The sequence below is a fragment of the Semicossyphus pulcher genome, unplaced genomic scaffold (genome assembly GCF_022749685.1).
Source record: "Semicossyphus pulcher isolate SPU_LCO1_2020_fin unplaced genomic scaffold, fSemPul1.0.p SCAF_13, whole genome shotgun sequence".
In the NCBI taxonomy this organism is placed as follows: Eukaryota; Metazoa; Chordata; class Actinopteri; order Labriformes; family Labridae; genus Semicossyphus; species Semicossyphus pulcher.
In genome coordinates this window covers 13174579-13186957 of record NW_027211637.1, presented here as the reverse complement: position 1 = coordinate 13186957, position 12379 = coordinate 13174579, and the positions used below count along the sequence as shown (strand labels likewise).

General features: G+C 42.9%; 1 protein-coding gene across 2 annotated transcripts in view; it reads left to right on the top strand.

Moving 5' to 3' along the window:
* The window catches only part of LOC138589670 (forkhead box protein J3-like), a 57061-nt gene that overhangs the window by 11079 nt on the left and 33603 nt on the right, over positions 1-12379 (top strand). The window lies entirely within an intron of this gene.

Below are 12379 nucleotides of genomic sequence, written 5' to 3'. Positions count from 1 at the left end.
TGATTTCTTTTGCTTTTTTAATTATTCATTTTGCTGTCTACGTGTCAGCAGACCAGCTATTTTGTATGGGTACATTTATGACAGTTGCTTTGGTGCCTGTGTTATACCACCAAAGCAAACTTATTTAACGGTATTCAGATCACCTGAGGCAGGGTGACATATTTATTTGAAAGTCCTACTGCTGTTACTCCATATCAGCCCAAAGGCTTTTGTCCAATAAAACAACTTAGGTAGAACTAATGGCTGTTGCTTGGGATGCTGGCGGGTCCCTTTTTAAAAACAAAAAATAATGATTGCTAGGTTTGGGAAGATTTCCATGGGTTTCAAGTTGCGTCCAACTTTGCGAGTTTATAATTTTCCATTTGTATCATATCAGTCAAAATAACCAGTAGGAACTTAAGAAGTTCATGAACTGTATTGAGTGCAAACGAAGTTAGCAACAACGTGTCTGTCAGTTTTTCATTTTGCTCCTCATAATTTCAGGTCAGTGCTTCTACCTTCCCACCCAACAACAGGTTAAGTTATTTGTATTAAAAATGTTGAAAGATAGACCCAGATAAAAACATCCGACTCAATAAGCAGATTTTATACAGAATTCAAATTTTATTAAATGCTATCAAACCTCAACTCTGCTGCATGGGCTCAAAATGCAAAAATCCTGATCCAGCGGTTGCCTCAAAGAGCACAGAAACCTTTTAGTGAACCGGGAATGATTGACAGATGCATTTGGTTTCATTCCGACGACATTATTAAATCCTTATGTAAATGTAGCTATGCAAATCCTGGCTAATATGAGCAGAAAGGTGGCTGTGTTATTGGAGACAAATGAATAGATCCCTCCGGTTGTGTCTTGGGGATTCTCTGCCTTATTAGCGAAGAAGGGGATGGATATAGTCCTTCCACTGACACATCGAAAAAGGCTGTCTGCAAACTATCAACCAATTCATCTCTCTGAGAGCGGGAACATTTTTCTTCTTCTCTCATTATTTCTCTCTCTTTCACTTTCTATCTTCATCTCCCAAGCACATGCACTTCACCAGCCCCCCACACCCCCTCCCCTCACTTCCTCTCTCCTTCTCTCTCTTAGTCACTCACTCCTCTTCTTCTTTCCCTTTCACGAACCTGTGTTTGTTCCCCGTCTATAATCTTCAACACACCATTCCCCGAGCAGAGATGCATGCCAGAAACGGAGACAAAAAGGTTATGATACAAGCCAGGTTGTGTTGGCAGAGCTTCTTACCTGCATGTAGGATCCAATCAGTTCGTTCTCTGTGCGGTGAGAGAGGATCGGGGTTATTAACACCATTCAGGCTTTCTCCCGCTGCAGCTCATGCCTGCCTTCTCCTGCTGCTTGTATTTGGGTGCCAGGATGTTTTAGTATCCCATAATTACACCTCTAGATTCATTGATTTGTGTGTGCGGCTGCATTCTAGTAGCATCATTAAAGTTTAGCACCGATGGCATTGTGGCTGTATTTTCACATGTCCTGGCATTCCTCCATGATATCAGTGCAGAGAGCTCTTTTCCCGCTTAGGCCAGGGCCGTACAAACAATGAGAATATTGTCCTTATTTATCAGTATGTGACAGACTATGTTTCACAAAGCATAGCTCTTAAAAAAACACACCTGGCCCTTCTTTTCTAGCCTTTATGGATGTCTTGTTAACAATAAGACAAAGAGTAAGAGTGTGACACAGATCTGTGCAGAAAACCACTGACCTGTGCATGATTTGACATTTTTAGAAGCATGCAGAGTAACAAATTAAGCACTCTGCAGCACTTCCAGGTAAAGCACATGTCACATTTCTGTGTAGATGAAAAATTGCTCTAAACTTTTGCTTCCTGGATGACCCGACTTACACAGTGGGCTTGTTTTATACCAGCCGTGGCCGTCACAGGGAAAGTTACATAAGTCCGGTTCATTCCAGTTCAGGTGATTGCTGTCAGCTGTACACAGTGGGACGCAGACACAGAGATTGTCTGGCTGCCACATTCGGCAGACTCTGCCGGCTCACACAATCACACACATTAGAAGTACACACTTTAAAATGTGTGTTTTTTTCTGAATGTAGCGACCCAAGGCGAACACTCAAGCTTTCAGAAAAACGCCTCATACATGGTCCGTCGTGTCCGCGTCTCCTCCACCCTCTGCCACACATGCATGCACACATGCTCACCCGCAGACTTGTATATCCACAGAGAGACTCCCACTCAGGTAGGCAATGTACGTGTGCAGTCTACAGATTATGCACAGGGAGCTCAGCAGGAGAGGAGTTGAGGGGGGGAGTGGGAGAAGAGAGAGGAGACTGTCAGAGAGCAGAGGAGAGTTTTACTACCCAGCACACGCACTCCGTCTGCTCTGTATGATAATGTGAGAGTGCAGGAACGGCAGAGTTGAAACCAGGACAACACAGTCATACGTACACACACACACACACACACACACAAACACACACACATACATCACCTTCCATCCTTAGAAATCACATGAATATGTTCACTAGTGGAACACCACAGGCCTACTGCAGCTGCACACAGACACACGCACATGCATGCACTTTTTTCAAGTGTGTTAAACGGCCAATCCAGTTAGCCGTTATAATCATGAAGCTTTCCAAGGTCGTGAGATTTTTGTGTCTTCTGTGCTGAAAACGAATATAAGGAGCTCTTTTCATCCGAGAAGTAATGATGAGAACCTTCCTCCGGAGCTGTGGAGGAGGGTTAGAATCTGTAACACAAAAAAAAATCATGAAATGAAACAGCACATGAATGCATAAGCTATTTGTGTATGGAGCTTGTTGATGCTCGGAAATTAATCTTGCATAACATGCATGCACTGCATTTCTGTTTTAAAAACAAAGGCATTAAATGAAGTGGAGATACAGTGAACTGGAGTGGTATACAAACAGCGATGCATCAGGCTGTGCACTCGGGCGTTACTTTATATCTATGGAACAATATTATCTCCCTTATGTTATGTTTACCAACCTTTCCCTCTCTCTTTCGCTCCCATGCACACAGCCTGTTCAAGACGGGACTGTGACGCCTCTGTAAGGCCTGTGTAAAAAGCATGGAGGCAGAATGGTGGGACGAAGTCGTTCCAACATTAAGACGCTAGCAGAGGTAGCATCTGTAGCTGTGTCCCAATCCAGGGGCTGCAGCCTTCGAAGGAGGCGGCATGGAGGATGCTCCATTCATAGCCTATGTAGACCGTTAAAGCCAAACTGAATTGAGACAGTCTGGTCTACCCTTGCGACACCAAACGCCGCTCCTGTCACCTAGCAACAGGTAGCTAGCATAACTAACGTCGAGTAAGTTAATCTATTAAAGATAATTTCTTTCAAGGGCCCTTTCGTTTTCGTAAACATGTGTAATGCTAGCTATTCGATTGAGTTGAAACCAAAAACTTTAACATTTTAAAGTGTAGGCTATTCCTCTGCCCTTTACGAGTCCGCCATTTCGTTTGAATTGGCGCGCAATGCATCTCAGGATAAGTTAGGCCCGGGAAATGGAGGACGCATTTGTCGGCTGCATCTGAAGGAGTCTTCGAATTGGGACAGCCTTCGACGCACTTCTGTGATGCAATCGGCCTTCAAATAGAGCCTTCGAAGGCTGCAGCCCCTGGATTGGGACACAGCTTTTGTTAACGTTTAAAATCATACACAGGGACAGCATGAGGGCGCAGTTGTTTGGTTCAGTGTAATAGTATAAAGGTGGAGTAACGCCGGAGCTTCGTTATGGCCGAATCTCTGTAAAATTGGGCTACCAGCTCTACTTTCCCATGCCCTCTTAAGCCCCTCTTGCAGCCCTTTCACACCCACATGTCCTTCCACTCAGTGATGCGCAGCGGGGGACCAAAGCCACACAGGGGTTTCTCTTTCTGTTATCTGTCTTTGTGTATTATTCCTCAGTTTATAACACTGAGTCATCTGTGAGGTTGTGTTTTTTATTCCAAGTGTAATCGGACTTTCTAACTAAAGATTTTTAGTTAATTCTATTAAGTTTTTAAAATAAAGATAATTTAGTTGAATGTTCTAATGGATTCATCATTTAAGTAATTTATAAAGCAATATAATCTGTATTCTATGCTGCTTGATTCTTTTCCGCTCAGGCTGAATTTAATGATGGGGATGTTGTTTATTCACCTCACCATTATGTTATTATTGTTCGTGCAGGCCTCCCCATTATTTACCACCTGAGAAACACAGTCTAGACCTGTACCCTCACCAAATAGCGTGTCGCAGTCTGTGCTCATGACTAAGCTGCTCTCTTGCGACCCCAATCGCCTCAGGCTAGCTCCCATGCAACCAGGCTAATTGCCTGCGAATTAGCAAGGCCTAATGCGACGTTGTAAAGGGCAGCGCTACCGCCATGGCCTTTGGCCTTTGGCTAGCACCACATGTCACAGACAATCACCTGATATGAATCAGCGCCAGGCCATTATTCTGGCTCCAATCCTCCGCCTGCCTGCTCTGTGGGAGATCTGCTGCTGAGCACAGAGGAGGCCTGTGCACAGTGTCTGTCAAGTGTACTTACGTACGTGGAGTCATTGGCTGCTGGGAGTCGTTCTGTGGTTGTAGATGTTCAGGCTCCTTTGTCCTATGAGCATAACTTAAATTTCACCCACTGTACTGTGTCTGTTGTGATTCAGCTGAGAGACAAGCTGTCGTAAATCTTCAGAAAACACAGAGTGAAGAGTGTGTCTGTTCGTCAACAGCAGGGCTATTCAACTACAACAGCAAGTGGGCCACATAGGATGATCACAGGGGGTTCGCGGGCCACACAGAATATTTTGTCAATAAATGGCTTCAAACAGCTTTTAATAATAATAAAATAAACTAGTGCTGCTATATTCCTTCTCCATTGAATTATAAATAAACATTGATTATCTGGGTTTATTACTTGGTAGAGCAGACTTGGTCAGCTTTGGTCCACTTAGAGACATTTTGAAGCTGCTTGTTTGCTAAGAGTTGGTTAATCTGAGTTCATATTGAAAGGTGTAGCATAGGTAAAAATGATATATTGAAAATACTTTAAAGACTGCATACATTTGTTTCCTGTAGATTATTTGTTATATCACTGTATTAAACCTTCTTAATTATCAACTATGTTTTTGTTAATTCCTGACAAAACTTTAATCTGCTCACCTTTCTCCAGTTCTCTGATCCCCAAACACACACACACACACCTCTCCTGTCTTCACACACACATGCCCCGCCTCTATCTGTTTCTCCCCGTGTGTGTCCGCTCTGACGACTTTCTCCATCAGCTGTACGTTTCATGAAGTCGCCTTAGAACACAACTTTAGGCGTACTGAAACGAGCGGGACCAACGTGTTAGTGTTAACGAATGACATCAGATAGGCTACAACCAGCTGCACTTAGAAAACAACGGCATTAGTAGGCATTAAAAAGGAGAGGTCCAACAACAACCCTCCCTCCCCACGTGCGCGTAATAAGAGTGTTCGCAGCAGAGCGTGTGTGTCTGTCGCAATGAACAGGAGCAGGAGGGGCAGCGTGAGCTGAGAGTGTTGGCTATAAATCGATCACGGGTGGCGTCTTCTCTCTCAAAAAAAAAAACTTAATTGATCAAATGCTAAAATGGGTCATCAATAATACTTGGCAGCTGTTAATGTACCTGGGTAGACCATCTATGTAAAGACTGCATGGGAAACACTGGACGTTTATCACCTTAGCAATATCTATCATATTACAGACACCAGCTGGATGTAGGCAGCTCATGCAGGCCAGAGAAAATGTAAAAAGGGCCGGATCTGGCCCGCAGGCTGCCAGTTGAATAACCCTGATCTACAGTATTCAGTCCATTTGTGTACAAGTATGTGTGTTTATGTGTGGATGGGGATGTGCGTGTGTGTACAGCTGCTTGCTTTTATCTCTGTCTTTCTGTCTGTTTGTATGTGTGTGTGTGTGTGTGTGTGTGTGTGTGTGTGTGTATTTTTCCTCAGAGGGTCTGATAGTGGTGACTGGGACAATGCAATAGTGGTTTGTTTTAGTGAGTCTCACCTCTGGCTCTGTGTTGATCTCCTCGTCACTAAGTAACACACACAGAACTGTAACATGTTTGTTGCAGGATTCCCGGCTTACATGTCACGTCAGACCAGTCTGGTGTCCAGATGTTTGTGTGTGTGTGTGTGAATGTCCCAAGGTCAAAGTCTCCCTGTTGACATTGTGGTAGAAATTTCAACTTACAATACAATAGGTTCCTTGTCATTCAAAAGAAATTGTGACCAAGAATCTCGTGATACTTTGCTGTCATAGCTTTTATCAGATTTTTTGTTAAACGAATGTTTACAAAGGAATATCCCGATTTCATTAAGAAAACACTCCAGCATTACCTGAGCCTCTCAGTACATCTAATGTGTTTTGGCGTCTTTAATCAACCATGATGTAAGGAAGTTATACTTCTACTTCTCAAACATGAGATAACTTAGGATATGTATTTATATATCTATTTTAGACATGAACATTCAAGTATTTATTTATTCTGTGTTCTTGAACTGTGGACATACTTCATGCAACACTTATTTTTGGATGTGCGTTAAAGGTGACATTTCTTAATGAGGCAGCACAAACAGGGGGACTTTCCCTCCTCTATATTTATGTTTTTAAGATAAACTTCTGAGTTTGTAGGCAAAATGTCAGTTTTTGACTTTCTCCATACACACAGATCACCACTTAAGCATAGACACGCAGCACACACACATGCGGCTATTAATTATGCTTGTACGTGTAACACTGCTAGAGCTTTTAATTACATACTAATCACTAATAGCAGTCTCAGTATTAAATTCTTAATTAAAAGCGAGGAATTTCGCTCGCTATCTCCTTCAGGATTTGGCACCCATCCAGCAGCGCGTCTCCCTCTCTAACCAGCCAGGCCTGTAGCACTCTCCATATGGCTAATAATAGGCTTAGGGCTGGTTTCCCTAGCACTCCGGAATGCAACAATTATACCGGAGAATGAGCTTATTCGCCGGCCCTCAGGTTTGTATCCCGCTAAGAGACATGGGCCTGTCTTTTATCAGACCTTAAATAGTATCAGAGTATTTTATAGAGACAAAGAGGTAACTTCATAACAAAGTAAGAAGCCCTGCTATCAGCTCTTTGTATGAATGAGGTGAGTTTGTGCCAGTTGACCCTCTGTGCTGCTTTTAAGAAAGGCCAGTCAGAAAAAGGGGCTCTGGCTGGCCTGGTATCAACAGAGGATATTTAGTATTTTGTGAACAATTCAATTTTCTTTTAAGGTGTTTAAAAAAAATCTTTTGGAAGTATTTATTTTATGTTAAAGCTGACTTTAGTAAAGTACCAACTACTGGCATAAAGGCAAAATCAATCTCTTTAAACTATTTCTTTTTAGCCTCTTTGTGCTCTGAGCACAGTAGCTACAATAATTACTGGGTGTACACTTCTACATGAAACACACCTATGATTTGTAACTACTTCTCAACAACTGCTGTACATCTACACTTAAATGGCATAATCGTGAGTGTACACTTGAACACAAAATAGCTCCTGAGTGGCACCTTTTGGTCTTTTTTTAGCATCTGCTGTCAACACTGAAACGAGGGAACCATAAAAATGACTACATGTCTTCTTCTTTGTCCTCTTTGGGTTGCCTAACAACTCAATTGTCTGTCACTCAAAGGCATAGACTGTAGAAGTAACGGACATAGTCACCGTGACATCATCCATTTGTTTCTTGACTGCGAAAATGACTTAAAATAACCAGTCTTCTCATCACTACGGTCCACTGTAATCTCCCCAGGGAAAACCAACAACTTCTGACTCCTATTTACTGACCGAATTAAATAAACGCTTGATAAACACTGAACAGGCTAACAAGCCAGGTATGGCGAGCACAGTATATCTGCTACTTAGTGCTAAAAATCTATCAGTACAATAACACTAGCATTTAACTCACCGAAAAGCTGGAGCAAAGTTCCATAAACCCCACAGAGAGAGTATAGACGATTATTTGTCTAAACTTTGAATGAAAAAATCCCTAAAAGGCCCCGAGAGTGGCCAACGAGAGTGTCAAGTTAACGAGACACAGCGAGATGCCACGAGAGTTAGTCGGGAAAACGGTTGATTGGTGCTCACTGCTCATCGCGTGGACATTGCTAGCTTGCTGTTCTGTGTCCGAGCTAGAGTCCACAGCCCTGTTAATGCCTTCACTGATGTTAAATGCTATATGTTCAGTACTTACCTGCCGGAGTGAAGTACAGAAACGTAAGATTCCTTGTCATGTGAAGGGACTTCCACCCACGCACATCCAGATGAGCTAACAGCAAACATGACAGTATTTTTGAGACTGTCCTAAATTGTTATACCAAGACAAAAAGCCACTTCGAAACTGAAATGAAATGTTTACCGCATCACTATTTTATTATTGTGGTTCAGACAGCTTAGTGTAGATTTTGTCTTTACCTACCAGCTAACCGGTGCAGTGTCAGTAGTCTGAACTGAGCCTACTCCTGTGCAGCTCAACAGAGCTCAATTCTGTTTAATGAAGAGGTAAAGTAACAACGAGAGCAGAAATAGAGGCTGTCATTTTTAGGATGCCGAGTACAGTCAGTGCACTCCTTCCTGCTCGTCCTCCTTCCCAGCTCACTCACTTCCTCTCCTGAAAAGCCGCTGTCACTTTGCCACAGAGCTCAGCCGACACAACGAGGAAGAGGAAGTGTGCTGCCTCGACCTCTTGCTGCTCTGCCACCCAGTTTGGTTCCTGTGATATCAACATATCAGCTGAGAGTATTTGTCTTCTTAAGTTAGGGTATGATGAGAAATCCTACTGATGTGACACAGGGAGGATGCTAGCTAGCTCAGTTTGTCTGATGCTTAGCAGTACAGGACGGTGGTTTTCAACCTGGTACCTGCTATTTGAACACTCTTTGGTTGAGCATGCATAGTCATGTAATTTTTCTACATCCTTAGGACTAGTTTTGCTGATCTGAACCTTGAGCAACTGGCCTGAAGAGAGTATTTTTCCTTTACATAGCACTGGAAGGTAAACGTTGTTTACCAAGATGACTTACTGAAGGAGAGCTTGTTTGCAGAAAACAAAGTAAAAGCCTGTCACGTCAACTCTCACTTTTACTGTTCAGAGAAAATAGCTCTGCTGAGGAGGCTCGGTTAACTTGAAACATTACTATTCCTACAGCTGCTTCAAAATAAAAGCCTTCTGCCTGTTAGTTTGAGGTTAGCTCAGTGTGAAGCTGGAAATGTTCACTTTGCACTAGCTGTAACTTAACATAATGCTGGGACCATATATGAAAGTACGAATGTAAACACAGGAGTGAAACTTAACTCCAAACCAAGGGGATGCCGATAGAAGCTCCAAAAGTCCTTAAAGAGTTTTTTCTGTTACCGGAACAGACATGATGATTCACACTGGATACAGCTTGTGTGAGAGGGTTACAGTCATGGGTTGGCTGTGGTCACCCTTGTAACCACACAATGTGCCATTGCACAGGTACCCCCCTGCTGTGAGGACACAGTGGAAACGCTTCGTCATGGCTGACACAATAACATAAACAGAAATACAATGAGGCCATGAAACCCCAACACAAGACACGTGATCTTCAACAAGGGGCTGCAATGACTGAGCAGATTTCGGGCACATTTTGCTGTAGCAGGGCCTCCTAGTTGGAATGATACTCTGAATTTGAGAATACTCTCGTTGTTTTGGAGTTTCTTACGTGATCCCCAGAGACAGCAGCAACCCTGCTTCTACCTTGTCTGAGATGTCTTTGTGCCAGTGTCACGCACACATACCCCCACACACAAATACTCACTCACTGTTGCCCTCTCACTGCTTCTCTTTCCATCACACAAACACACATCACTGTAAAACGCGCATGCATATAGACACACATATCCACACGAATGAACAGGTGTGTGAATGTCTGCTCACAGGCACACACCTGCCTGAATACACACTTATGTGCAGGTGCATGCACAAACAAAACTAAGGGAACTACACACACACACACATACATTTAGGCACAAACACTGTTGTATAAACACACACTGTCACAGTCACACACACACCTCACATCTTATATATGACTTGTGTGAGGCACTTCAGTGCGGGAGTGAAGAGGGCGGGGGAAGGGTCCATCAAATGAAATGAATATGTATTAGACGCGGTTTGAAGCAGTGACTTGTATTCAGCCCCGCGTTCTCACGGAGCGTCTGTCACTCCGTCACCATCAGGATATAATAAGGCATCTCAATGATGCTCAGAACCCAGGAGACTCTCACATCTAAGACACCTGTCCGTATGAACGCGCACTCCCCCACCCACCCACCCCCAGCCGACTCCAGCTCTTCCTTTCTTTGTGCCTCTTGTACCCTCCCTCCTCCCGCCTCCTTCTCCTCAGCCTTACCTTAAAACTTTCCCACATTTTACCCTCTCTTTATGCACTGTATGGGTTCAGCTGAAAGTTAATAAAATCTCTCTGCAAATATCTGCTCTTGCTATATCTTCCTTCCTTTTCTTTCCTTCTCTCTGTTTCTCCGTCTTTTGTTCTGTCTGTGTGCGCACAAGGACTACCTCTCCGACGCTACATTGCATTCATCCTGAAGGGCATGGGAGAGACTCTCCTGAGTGCTGCTGTGTGGGTGTGCATTTGTGAGTGCACGTTAAACTCCATAGGCCCTCCATAGGCTAATACCCTGGCTAGCCAACCTCTTGCCCTTTGACCTCCGTCTCCCTGCAGATACACAGTTGAGCAGTGGTTTCAGCAGGATTTGCACAGACACAGACATGAAGGGTTCCTTTCTTACCTTGCAAAGTAGAGACTCTGAGCAGTTTGTAACATCTTACCACATTAAGGAATTTATTTTATTTTAAGAACTGGTGGCCCAACTTTTATTTTCTGTTGCACATTTTTTTGAAAATTTGGTTAACATGCCCTTGATTTAACTTATTTCCCTGAGTGATACTTATGATGCTAAGCTAATGTTACTGCCATTCAGCACACCCTGCAGATATGTCACAATAAAAGCTTTCAAAGGAAGGAAAGGGTAAACTGTGAACTGTTGGAAGGATTTTCATGTGAATCAGATGAGTTTGTATTACAGGAGCTGAGCATACTTAACATATTTACTTACAGCATGTAACAGCAATGGAAATAAGAAACAACTGCCTGTCTGTAATTAATAATACGCTTGAACAGACAGGTTAGCATTTCTTCAGCTCTTATCTTAAAGACCCCCTCCAGAAAAAATCAGGTGTTTAACCTTGTAAACATCTCCATGTGGTGTTTTTCATGTGCTACAAGACATATCAGGGACAACATAAGCAGTCATACCCATGGCTGGGCCTGTCTGCTTTTAAACTGCAGTTTATCAAGGACAGGCTGAACAACACGTTTTCAGATTGGCAGGTTTGAGACGTCACAAACCTAAGGAGCCAATCCCGCTAATGGACGGGGTGACGCTATGCATGTCATTATGTGCAACCTATGGCAACCACTTTGGCGATGCACGAGCCAGCTGTAACCGTCGTCGTAATTTTTGCAAACTCTACTGACAAACTCTATGACTGACTACTAACGTTAATGTTACTACTACTACTTACTTCATTTCAAGCCACTAAACGGTGGTAGAGACGTGTTTTGTTTCCGCGACGGAGGGGGGCGGTTGGAAATGTGCATAGTGGGCGGGGCCTGTGCAGATTTGGGATTTATAATGAGGGAGAAGGAGGCGAGGCCTTGGGAGGATTTTAAAAAGGTAATTAAACATATTTTGCAAAGCAAAGCAGAGCATTTTATATGTCTTAAAACATTACTGGAGCTGGTCTTTAACACAATACTTTTATACCCATATGAATTTTGATATTATTTTTGGTCTCTATAATCCTTCTTTCACTTCATAGTGGCTGCAAAGAGATCGCTTCCACAAAGCTTTAGCAGTCTGAGGTATCAACAGCACATCTGTGTTGGTTAAAAAAGACCCACTTGATTTGTCTAACACTCTGCTGAAGACTCATATTCGCTCTAGCTGAATTTAGGAACACATTGTTACACAGAACAAGGACTATTAAATCAAAATTTCTCTGAATAGGGATCTCTAACCAGACAGTATGAAGAGCAGGAACATTTAGAGTGACCAATGATAATCGCATACACGAGTATTGCTTTAAGAAAGATCTGGAAGGATACGAACCAGTAGTAGTTAGCAGTTTAGATATGGAAAACTTTGCTTCATATTTGACCTATTTCTGTACAACATCATATATCTGTGACTTAATTAGGAACATCAAAGTAAAAAAAAACATCTTTCGCTATTATTTATGAAGAGACGAACACTTCAAAGTCCAGTCTGGTTTATCAGCGAGTCTGCTTGATCAGGACT